We start from the raw sequence: 8,858 nt of genomic DNA, 5'->3' as shown, positions 1-8,858 counted from the left end.
CTTCTCTGACTGTGAGCACTATAGGAATGTAAAAGTGCAGAAGGGAACAGATCCTCCTGACTTGCACTTGGTGAAGGGAGATGCATGACATGTCCAACTCCTCACAACAAAGACTTCCGGGGCTTCAACACATGTGCATCCATAGTGTGGTGGGGTCTGCCCTGCCCCCAGGCTTCCTGTTTAAGGAACTCTGGATGTGCAGGGCTATAAGGAACTTGTAGTATTGCTTCCTCTTTTTTTGCTTAGCTGAGCTGAGGCAGAAATCTGTTTATCCTCTCAAATCTTTCACAAATCTCCAGTGTCCTTTACCTGCAGGCGTGTTGACTCCTGTGGTAAGGCAGCTGATAAAGTAATATAACTTCAAAAGCCTGGATTTCTCCTCCCACTGCCCTCTGATTTACTGGGATAACACCAGGAATACATGATAACACAACTTAAGGACAGAAGAAAGGCTTCTATCTTGCATGGTGTAGCTGTTCCTGTTACCAAGGTGTGAACAGCACTGTCTGGTAGCATAGTGGGGCTAGCTTTCTTCTGGTCCTGAATCTGTTTCAGGTGTACATATGTCTAGTTAAGTGCCATTCAGCAGGGAAGACCTCTCAAACCTCTGTCCTGCCTTTCTGCCCTTCAAAGCCTCTGAGGCCACTGAAACAAAGTAGGGTCCAGATCTTAGTGCTTTGTGTATTCAGACATGAGCATTTGTCAAAGGTATATGACTGATAGACATGGTCCAATACAGAATAAGCCCAAAAGCTTGGGGAAAGCAGAAAGAAAAGTGAACATTTTAGTCTTTTGAGTTTTATACCATAGAACTAGCTACTTATTGCATCTGTTTGAAGCTGTTGCTGAGATGCATTGTGAGCTTGTAGGAGCTTTCTGCAGTGAACTTGTTCTGGGTTAGCGCCGGAGGAACTTGGTTCACTCAGACTCAGGAAAAAAAAAAAGCCTCTGCCACTCACACTGGTGCTAGTTGCTGCAAAGCTGTTTGGGAAAGGGATGATACAAAGAAGGAAGTTTGAAGTCATAGGTGAGCACTTAGGAATAAATGACTGCAGAATGTTAGCAGATAGTAAACCAAAAAGGATTTTTAACAATTGTGGACTCAAGAAGGTGGGGATGGACAGATTCAAACACCATTAACTTAGGGGAAATTGAAAAGTGTCACAAAGCTTGTTTCCTAATTGCCAGCAAGAGCAAAAATTAACTTTTACAGCACCTTGGATGGGCTGAAATATAGCGTCATGGACAAAGATCCATAACTCGAGATGTCATTGTATAAGCATTTGGATTTGCAGTCTCCTCTTTCAGTACCATGTCCAGGTAAAATATCAGGTGTGTTACACAGTAATAGCATGTGGGCCAGTTGCTGACACCCCCCTCCCTCACCTGAATATTTTTTTGCTGTCTGCTTTGTTCTAATATACATGAATGTAAAGAAAGCATGCCTGCCAGGCCTGAGATGAGACAAAAAGAGAGAAGGATTAAAAACCTGCTTTGTGTTAAATACAGAAATTTACCTTGTTAGCTTGGCTACTTTCAAGGACTAATACTAGCCTTTCAAGTAGGGTCAAAACAAACATTTAAGAGGGAAGTAGGAAGGACAAGAAGCTTGACTTCTATTCTCCCCCAAAGTTCTGATCGGGTTATAATTAGGGGTGGAGGTAGGTGTGGCCAGAACCTGCTGTGAGGACAGAAAGGGCCAGCGGACAGGACCCCTGGTTACAGTACAAACAACCTGAAATTCCACGGGACAAAGTCTGAACAGACTTGTTTGTCCTAGGAAAACACCGTGACCTGATCATAGGGGGCTGCTTGAAGGTTTCCAGAAATAGTGACATGCCGCAGTTTATGTGAACATGTCCTCTAAAGAATGTTTGCACATCAGAAATTCCTGCCAAAAGCTGAAGTAATAGACAGGGGAAAATGCAACGAGAATAAAGAATTGCTCAGCTGGAGTGTACCTCATAAATTTTGGTATGGATACCCAAAACCAAATGGAGTAGTAAAAAGAGAGCCTGTGTAATAAAGAACCTCATGGAGGGGTGGGGAACATCTAATGGTCTTAAACTAATGTAATATTTGCCTGGAGACTTACTTCTATGGAAAACTGAGGTTTCTTTTTAACCGCAGAGGCTCTAGTTGAAACTTGTTATCCATACCATGCCAAAGGTTCTGCGTGAACAGAGTTAGTTGCACATATGACCTAATAGCTGTGCCTCAACTTCGGGTCAGCAAAGCCTATGCTTCCCACAGAGCTTCTGTAAAAACATACAGATGTGCCTGTGGCTGATGGACAACACGATGAAAACATTATCTAGTTGTTGTTTTTAATAAAGCCATTCCTTGTGAAAAGCTTGTACAACTGTGGTTGGCAGATAATTAATTTAGTTCTGACATCTTCCTGGGAAAGTATTTCTAAAGCATCATGCAAAGCTTGGCTTTTATGATGATGATGAATTTTTCTAGGAAGAGGAAGTTAAGGATTCTCTATGGCAGATCACACCCATTTCCCCAAAGCAGAAGCTGAGCTTGCTCAACCCATTAATAACATTTCTGCCCTGTAGGCAGAATTTGGGTCTTGGACCCTGTAGAGCCCCCAAGCCAGCTGTGCTCTGTGGTGGCAGCTGAGAGTTGTGGTTAGCATCTAACTCTTGGTGGCATTTCCACAGCCCTGTGTGGAGCCTGGGGCCGTTGGTGCTTCAGTTTACTTTCCATTTCCACTTCCCCATTCCCTGTGTCATTGTGGCTGGTTTGCTTGGCACAAAGCACTGAAGCAGGTGTGCGTAGATGTCAATCATGCACCGGGACCCCCCAGAGCTGTTAAAAACCATTGTGGATGCCCTGGATTCTTCTGGATGCCCTTTGCTCCTGCCCTGCTTGCAGACCTAGCCCACAGCTGCAGCTGTGGGGTGCTCAGCTCTGCTATTTCAGGCATGTTCTCCTTGACTGAAGTTCAGGCTGTGCACAAACTGCACAACTGGGGCTGCTTCAGTCTCATTTCTAGATCTGCTAGGGTTTTGCTCATGGGCAACAGTCTGCAAAATTCCCCTCTGCTTGTGAGGAAGGCTGGTGGTGGAGGTAAAATGGGCCTGAACACCACTCAGACCGTTGGGTAGTTGCTCCTAGGTAACTGCACAGAGGCTGGCTGCAGGGACACTCCGTGCTGGTCATGGGGCTGAACCTGAGACAAGGCCAGGGCCACGAACCCCAGCTTCAGCTATGGAAATAAGGTTGGAAAATACCCATTTAAAAAAAAAAATAATAAAAACCTGCAACCAAGCGTTGCATTGCCACCCACTTCCAGGCTACAAGGAGCTGGAAAGCTGAGGGGCTACAAGGGAGTGAATCTGTTTATCAACCTACCTAAGAAGAGCAAACAGATGAATATGAGAGGATGTTTCTGGACAAGATGAATAAATTCTTGCTGAAAGGAAAGTGGGGGTGAGGGTAGGGAACGGGGTAGCTCTAAAAGACCGGCTGTTTTTTTCTAGGGGTATCTTGACTCAATAGCATGACTGCAGTGAACTTTCCGAACCCAAACTTTAGGCCCAATCACCTTCTCAGTTGCTTTGAACACATCCGTTTTACTGGCCATCTCATCCTGCTTTCCCTTGTCTAGTAACCCTCCTTGCACAGGTTCACGGTTTGCTGTCAGTCCCGCAGTTTGATGTAATTACAGCTGCAGCTTGAGATGTCCTTTCTCCAGAAGCAGCGTGGTGGGTCAGCACCTCTCCTCCAGGAGGTGCAGAGGCCCATAATCTCTCCTCTTCAGTCTCAGCGCTTTCACTGGGTCCGGCTATTTATAGATCCTGTGATCCCTTCCTCCCCGTGTTTCCCTTCTATCCTATCAGCTGGAAATCTTCCAGGTCCTGTATTCTTCCCCTTTGACTTCCTGAGTCTATTGTTCCTGCTTTCAGCAGGAGGCTGACACTGGAATGGTCCCTGTCCCCAGCTGTGATCGTGCTAGCCCTTTCTCTCAAATCCTCCTCAGGGCCACACAGGTGCCACACAGTTCCTGAGGAACGCTGCATCCACAACCCAGTGTGTTTGTTGCACTCAGGGCCCTGCATCCTCCCTACACGTTGTGGCCACCTGCGGAGCCAAAACACTGCTACGTACTCACTCTCCACCCAAATCCCATTTCACAGTGGTGCTTATATTCTGTGGGAATCGTATATTTTCAAAACTGTTTTATAGTAAAGCAACAGCTTTCTTATTTTTCCTTGCTTACACTGTTTTTTTTAGCATTGCCTGCTTTGGGTCACTGTCTTCTGCTTTAGGCATGCTTCCCACTCTTGTGGGGCCTGCAAGCAACTAGTCCCTGTACTGGAGGGGTTCAGTTCAGAAAACTGGTGAGTGAGGTGATCTGCAGGGAGCATGGAGGTTACACGCCCACTGGAAAAGTCAGAAAGGTCACGTGTAATAGTCCAGCTCTGTCCTCAAGCAAATCAGTGCCTGTGCTGTGGACTGCCCCTGAAAGGAGGCAGTGGCCAGGCAACTCAGAAACTCCAGAAGAGGCTCATTTTTCTGGTGTGAAAAAGGAGGCATTTCCCTCACTGCACTACCACCATCTTCCCCCTTCTCCACCTCTCTTCTTCCTCCACCCCCAGGTCACTTGGTTTTTCAGCTTATGTAATTCCAGCATTAAAGTGCTTCAGTAAAGATGCTCAAAACCACAGAAAGCACTCTTAACTCCCATGTGGGCTGTCCCAGGCCTGCAAGCTGGCAGCTAAGCTAGTCCTCCCAAGACCAACACAAACTATAATTCTCAAAGACGGTACCTTTTCTTCAAGGAGTTGGACTTCTTGTGACTTCAGGGTCTGTGAATGAAACCAGCTCCTTTGATGGCTGCTGCCTGGGCCTCTTGAGTTGTCTGAGAGGACAGCCAAGGCTTTAGGCCTTGTGCTGCCACCAGTGTTTCTGAAGTTTCAGCTGCTGCAGATGTTGAAGACTGGTGAGCAGCCCAAGGAAGCAAGTAACTGCCTCACACCCTGCAAACAGTCAAAGCCAGGCTGGCTGTGAAATAAAGGTCTCTGCTGTGCTCCTGCTGAACAGCTGGGGAGCGCCATTCCCCTGGAGCTGCCAGTCTGGCCAGGCAGATGTCCCCCTGCCTGTGAACGGCCTGGGGAGCCCTCTCCTCCTGCAGAGCACCCAGATGAGACACGGAGTGCTGCTGCGTGGCCTTGCTGCTCACCTGGAAGGTCCCAGAGCCTGAAGCGTGCTGCGGACAAAGGTGTGCAGGTAGCGGGGGTCAAAGAAATACGTGAGCTCCAGCACAGAGGCGGCTGGGGCAGCAACATGACCTCCACATCAACCATCAATCATGGCGGCAGTGCCTTTGTTGGGGCAGTGGCACTTGGCATCATGGAGATGTTGGCACCTGTGTCCTGATGTTCTGCTTGAGGACACAGTGGCACAGCAGCTCAGTCCCCACATTGCCATTGAAGGCAGAAAGGAAGAAGCAGCTGAGGGGCACTGTCTGGTGTCCCTAGGTTCCTGCTGCCACAGGCAGGAAGACTTCTCCAGCCACTGACACATCGTCTGCACTGTAAACCCCAGCTCCAAAGTCAGTCGTTGAGTGCCACACGTAATGGATCTGCCTCTCCAGCAACATTGCTCCAAAAGCAGCAAACAGTATCATAAATCTGTCCTCCGCACACAGACTGCCTGCCGAGGCACCGAAGGCTGAGCTCAGGGCTGGTGTCGGAGCTGGAGACACCTGCAGTGGAGAACACAGAGGAAGCTGAAAGAGAAAGATTTCATGAAACCGTGACCTAGGAAGAACTTGAGCAATGAGGAAGCAGCTACAAACCCTAAAGGCCACCTGCTCCTATGTGATCTGAGGGGTAACAGACTCACAAAGTACTCTCCTTCCCCGTGGCAGGCTGATTTGTTTTTCTGTCAGAGAGGCTGACGGATTCCCACCCCTCTTGGGTTCAGAGAATATGTTCCTCTCTCGCTCCCTCTGGGAGTCTTTTTTGGCCTTTGCTCTATCCAAGGTTTCACAACTAGGTACTGAGATCTGCTGGTGTGCAGTTTTCTGTTCCATAAAGAAGTTACATTCCCCATCATCCCAGCTGTGCTTCTTTCCTTCTTGCCTACAAGAATGTCTGCCAGTCACCCAGATGCAACCTGCTGCCTGCTTTCCCTGGTTCCCAGCCTTTCTGCTTCAGGGTCACCACTGAACACAACCGCATTTACCAGATGAAATGCTGTGTGACACAAGGCACACTCCAGTCCCCGCACTGCTCTGTGGCTTTCCACTGCTCCTTATAAGCTTCCCCCTTTCCTGCAGCTCAGTATGGCACTGGACACAGCAAACCTTGACTGTTCTCTTTATAAACCACTTCCCAGGGCTGAACATCTGTCTTTTATCAACCTATGACTAATGGTTAAGAAGTTTATCGACTGCCCTGTGGGAGACAGATGCAGCAACTGTGCCCTGGCTTGCTGTGGGGTCTGGTTAAGGGTCATTTTTCTCGAAGCTTCCATCCCTTTCAAGGCCAACAGCAGACCCAACACAATTTTCCCAATGTGCCAGCAAACGTTTTTTTGTAACCTATTCGCCTTCCGCTTCCCATCCCCTCCCCATCCTCTGGGCTTTCCAGAAGTGCCCCCTCATGGCTGGGGAGCCACTGTGACTGCTAAGAGCCTGCGGCCGTGGAACAGCACAGTCGAGCGCTCCAGCTCTGCCATGCTTTAGGCAGACAGGGTTTATCTGACTGCAATGAGGCAGAAGCTCTGCACCTCTGCTAGGAGACTGTGCTGCTGCCATTTCCATTTTTTACCTACCTTGTTAGCTAGAACAGGAGTGATGTCTGCTGGTGAATCAGTCTTGCTGGTGCCAACTCCTGCTGTATTTTGGGGGACCTCAGGGTGTGCGTTGCTCCTGGGATGGCTTCTGTGTGGGAGAAAACAGTGGGTCATTCCAAGAACAGTTAAGTCTGTGATGAATAAATCATCCCCAAAGGCATCCCCAAAACCTCCCATGTCCCCAGCACCTGTAACACCAGGCAGAGTGTTTCAAACCAGACCTTTGAAAATAAATATTTGCTTACAAGAGTGGAAATGGAGTTACGAAAGAAAAGCATGAAGACACACGTGCATGCGCACGCACAGAGAGTCACTTAACAACTAGGTTATCGGCAGCAATCAGGACTCACGCTCCAGTTACCGTTTCCATCAAGCCCCAGCAGTTTTGCCTGGCAGCCCAGCAACATCAGCTGATGCAACTGAGAGGGACAGTCCTCTCCTCTCCCTGTCAAGCCTTCCTCGCCCTTCCCTTACTTTCGCAGTCATGGGGCAAAGAGGGAGACCAGCTCAGCCACCCAGCTGCCAGAGCGGGTGCACGGGGCATCATGTGCAGCAGGACCGGCCTTTCGGCTGCAGCACAACCCCAAACTGGATGAAGCCAGCCATGACTGCTCCTCGGTATCTCCTGAGTTACCCACCCGCCGTCTTCCTTCGTATGTTCCTTCTACCTTTGCTGGATTGTCTCCAAACCACAACATTTGTAAGACTGCAGTAAAATTGTGTAAGTTGTAAACCTTAACAAAATATTCACTCTACACATAATGTATTAGCTCCTTATCTTAAATCTTGCTGGAAGCATTGTACGGAGTCAGTGTGTGACGTGCCTGCCTGCCTTTGTACAATGCTTTTCCTAGGGAGGCAGTAACTAATTGCACTGGCACACTGGCAGACTGGTACCCAGTATCTGTAAACTGGCTGGTTTAAAAAAAAAAACAACAAAAAAAAAACACCTTAAGAATTGCTCCTCTCCCCAGGGAATCACTAGATTCCTGGTACCCCACAACTCGCATTGTGATCCATAGGAAACTGTCTCTCCCGGTTATTTTGGGGTAGTTTACTGAATTTCCTGCTCCCTCCCCTATTCTTCTCATTCAGCAAAAGCACGAGAGGCCAACAGGTCCGAGTGGGAGGGCAGGACACAGCCAGCACCCTCCCTCTCCCACACAGTCCTTGCAGCCCGCAGCCTGCTGGGCAGTGGATGACAGCAAGGCCCCTGCTCCCCTCGGCCACCCTGCTTCCAGACAGATCCCCAGAGGGGCACCTTCTCCTCGCCTTGGCTCAGACCTGCAAGTGCAGGGCGGGTTTTACCCCATCACAGCACTTCGCTCTCGAGCCTCCCCAGCTCTCGTCTGACTATCCTTCTGCTTCGCCATTTATCCTTCCACGGTAGCCTCACACTCAAACAGCAAGACTTCTGTGCTGATAAAAGCATCCCCAGGGGTATGGCAGGCTCCAAGAACAAGCCTGGTCACCCTCCTTTGCTCTCCTGGATGATGCTGGGGACTGTCACTTCCTGGCAGCAGTAGCAGCAAGGAGATCCCCGATTAGGGGGCTACAGCTGGCTCGGGGTCTGGTGTCACAGCAGTCAGGAGGAAAGAGGTGAATGTCAGATGCGATGTAGATGGACATGAAAGCTGAGGGCCAAAGAGCAGGCTGCCGGCTTGCAGCTCAGAAATTCAACAGCAAAGCACATGAGATGCAAGAGAAACAGATGCAGGAAGTAGCAAGAACTGTGCAATGACAGCACACGCTCGCAGGGAACAGTCAGCAGCAGGAGGTCTTTCCTGTACTGACAAAGGCAACAAAAAGAAGCTGACTTTTTCAGACCAGCAGCATGCTCTTCCTGCTGTTTTTATGTAAAACTTATGGACAGGATCAGCAGTCTTGCCAGCACTTGGAGCAAACAGCATGGGCTGGAAGGCTTGCAAGGGACACAGCTGAGGCAAGGAAGCTCAGGGAACCCTGCTGTAGCAAGTCTTCCTTGGACACAGCACAACAAGCTTAAACCATGCACCCTTCACAGAGCAGAGCAGCCTGCACTGTCT

General features: G+C 49.1%; 1 protein-coding gene across 3 annotated transcripts in view; it reads right to left on the bottom strand.

The window, feature by feature from the left end:
* Positions 1-8,858, bottom strand: part of CSTPP1 (centriolar satellite-associated tubulin polyglutamylase complex regulator 1) — a 116,637-nt gene that overhangs the window by 15,293 nt on the left and 92,486 nt on the right. The window contains exons 10-12 of one of the 3 annotated variants that reach the window (XR_014585430.1): positions 6,793-6,901; positions 4,782-5,719; positions 3,084-3,217 (exon numbers count right to left, since the gene is read on the bottom strand). The gene's annotated coding sequence lies outside the window, so the exon portion shown is untranslated. Of the gene's footprint in view, positions 1-3,083; positions 3,218-4,781; positions 5,744-6,792; positions 6,902-8,858 lie in introns of those variants that run through there. The other 2 variants (XR_014585428.1, XR_014585429.1) reach the window with 2 other exon arrangements.

This window comes from Anser anser, assembly GCF_964211835.1.
Source record: "Anser anser genome assembly, chromosome: 5".
NCBI classification, from domain to species: domain Eukaryota; kingdom Metazoa; phylum Chordata; class Aves; order Anseriformes; family Anatidae; genus Anser; species Anser anser.
Note: the sequence above shows the minus strand (reverse complement) of the source record. Positions and strands in the feature narration are given on the sequence as shown.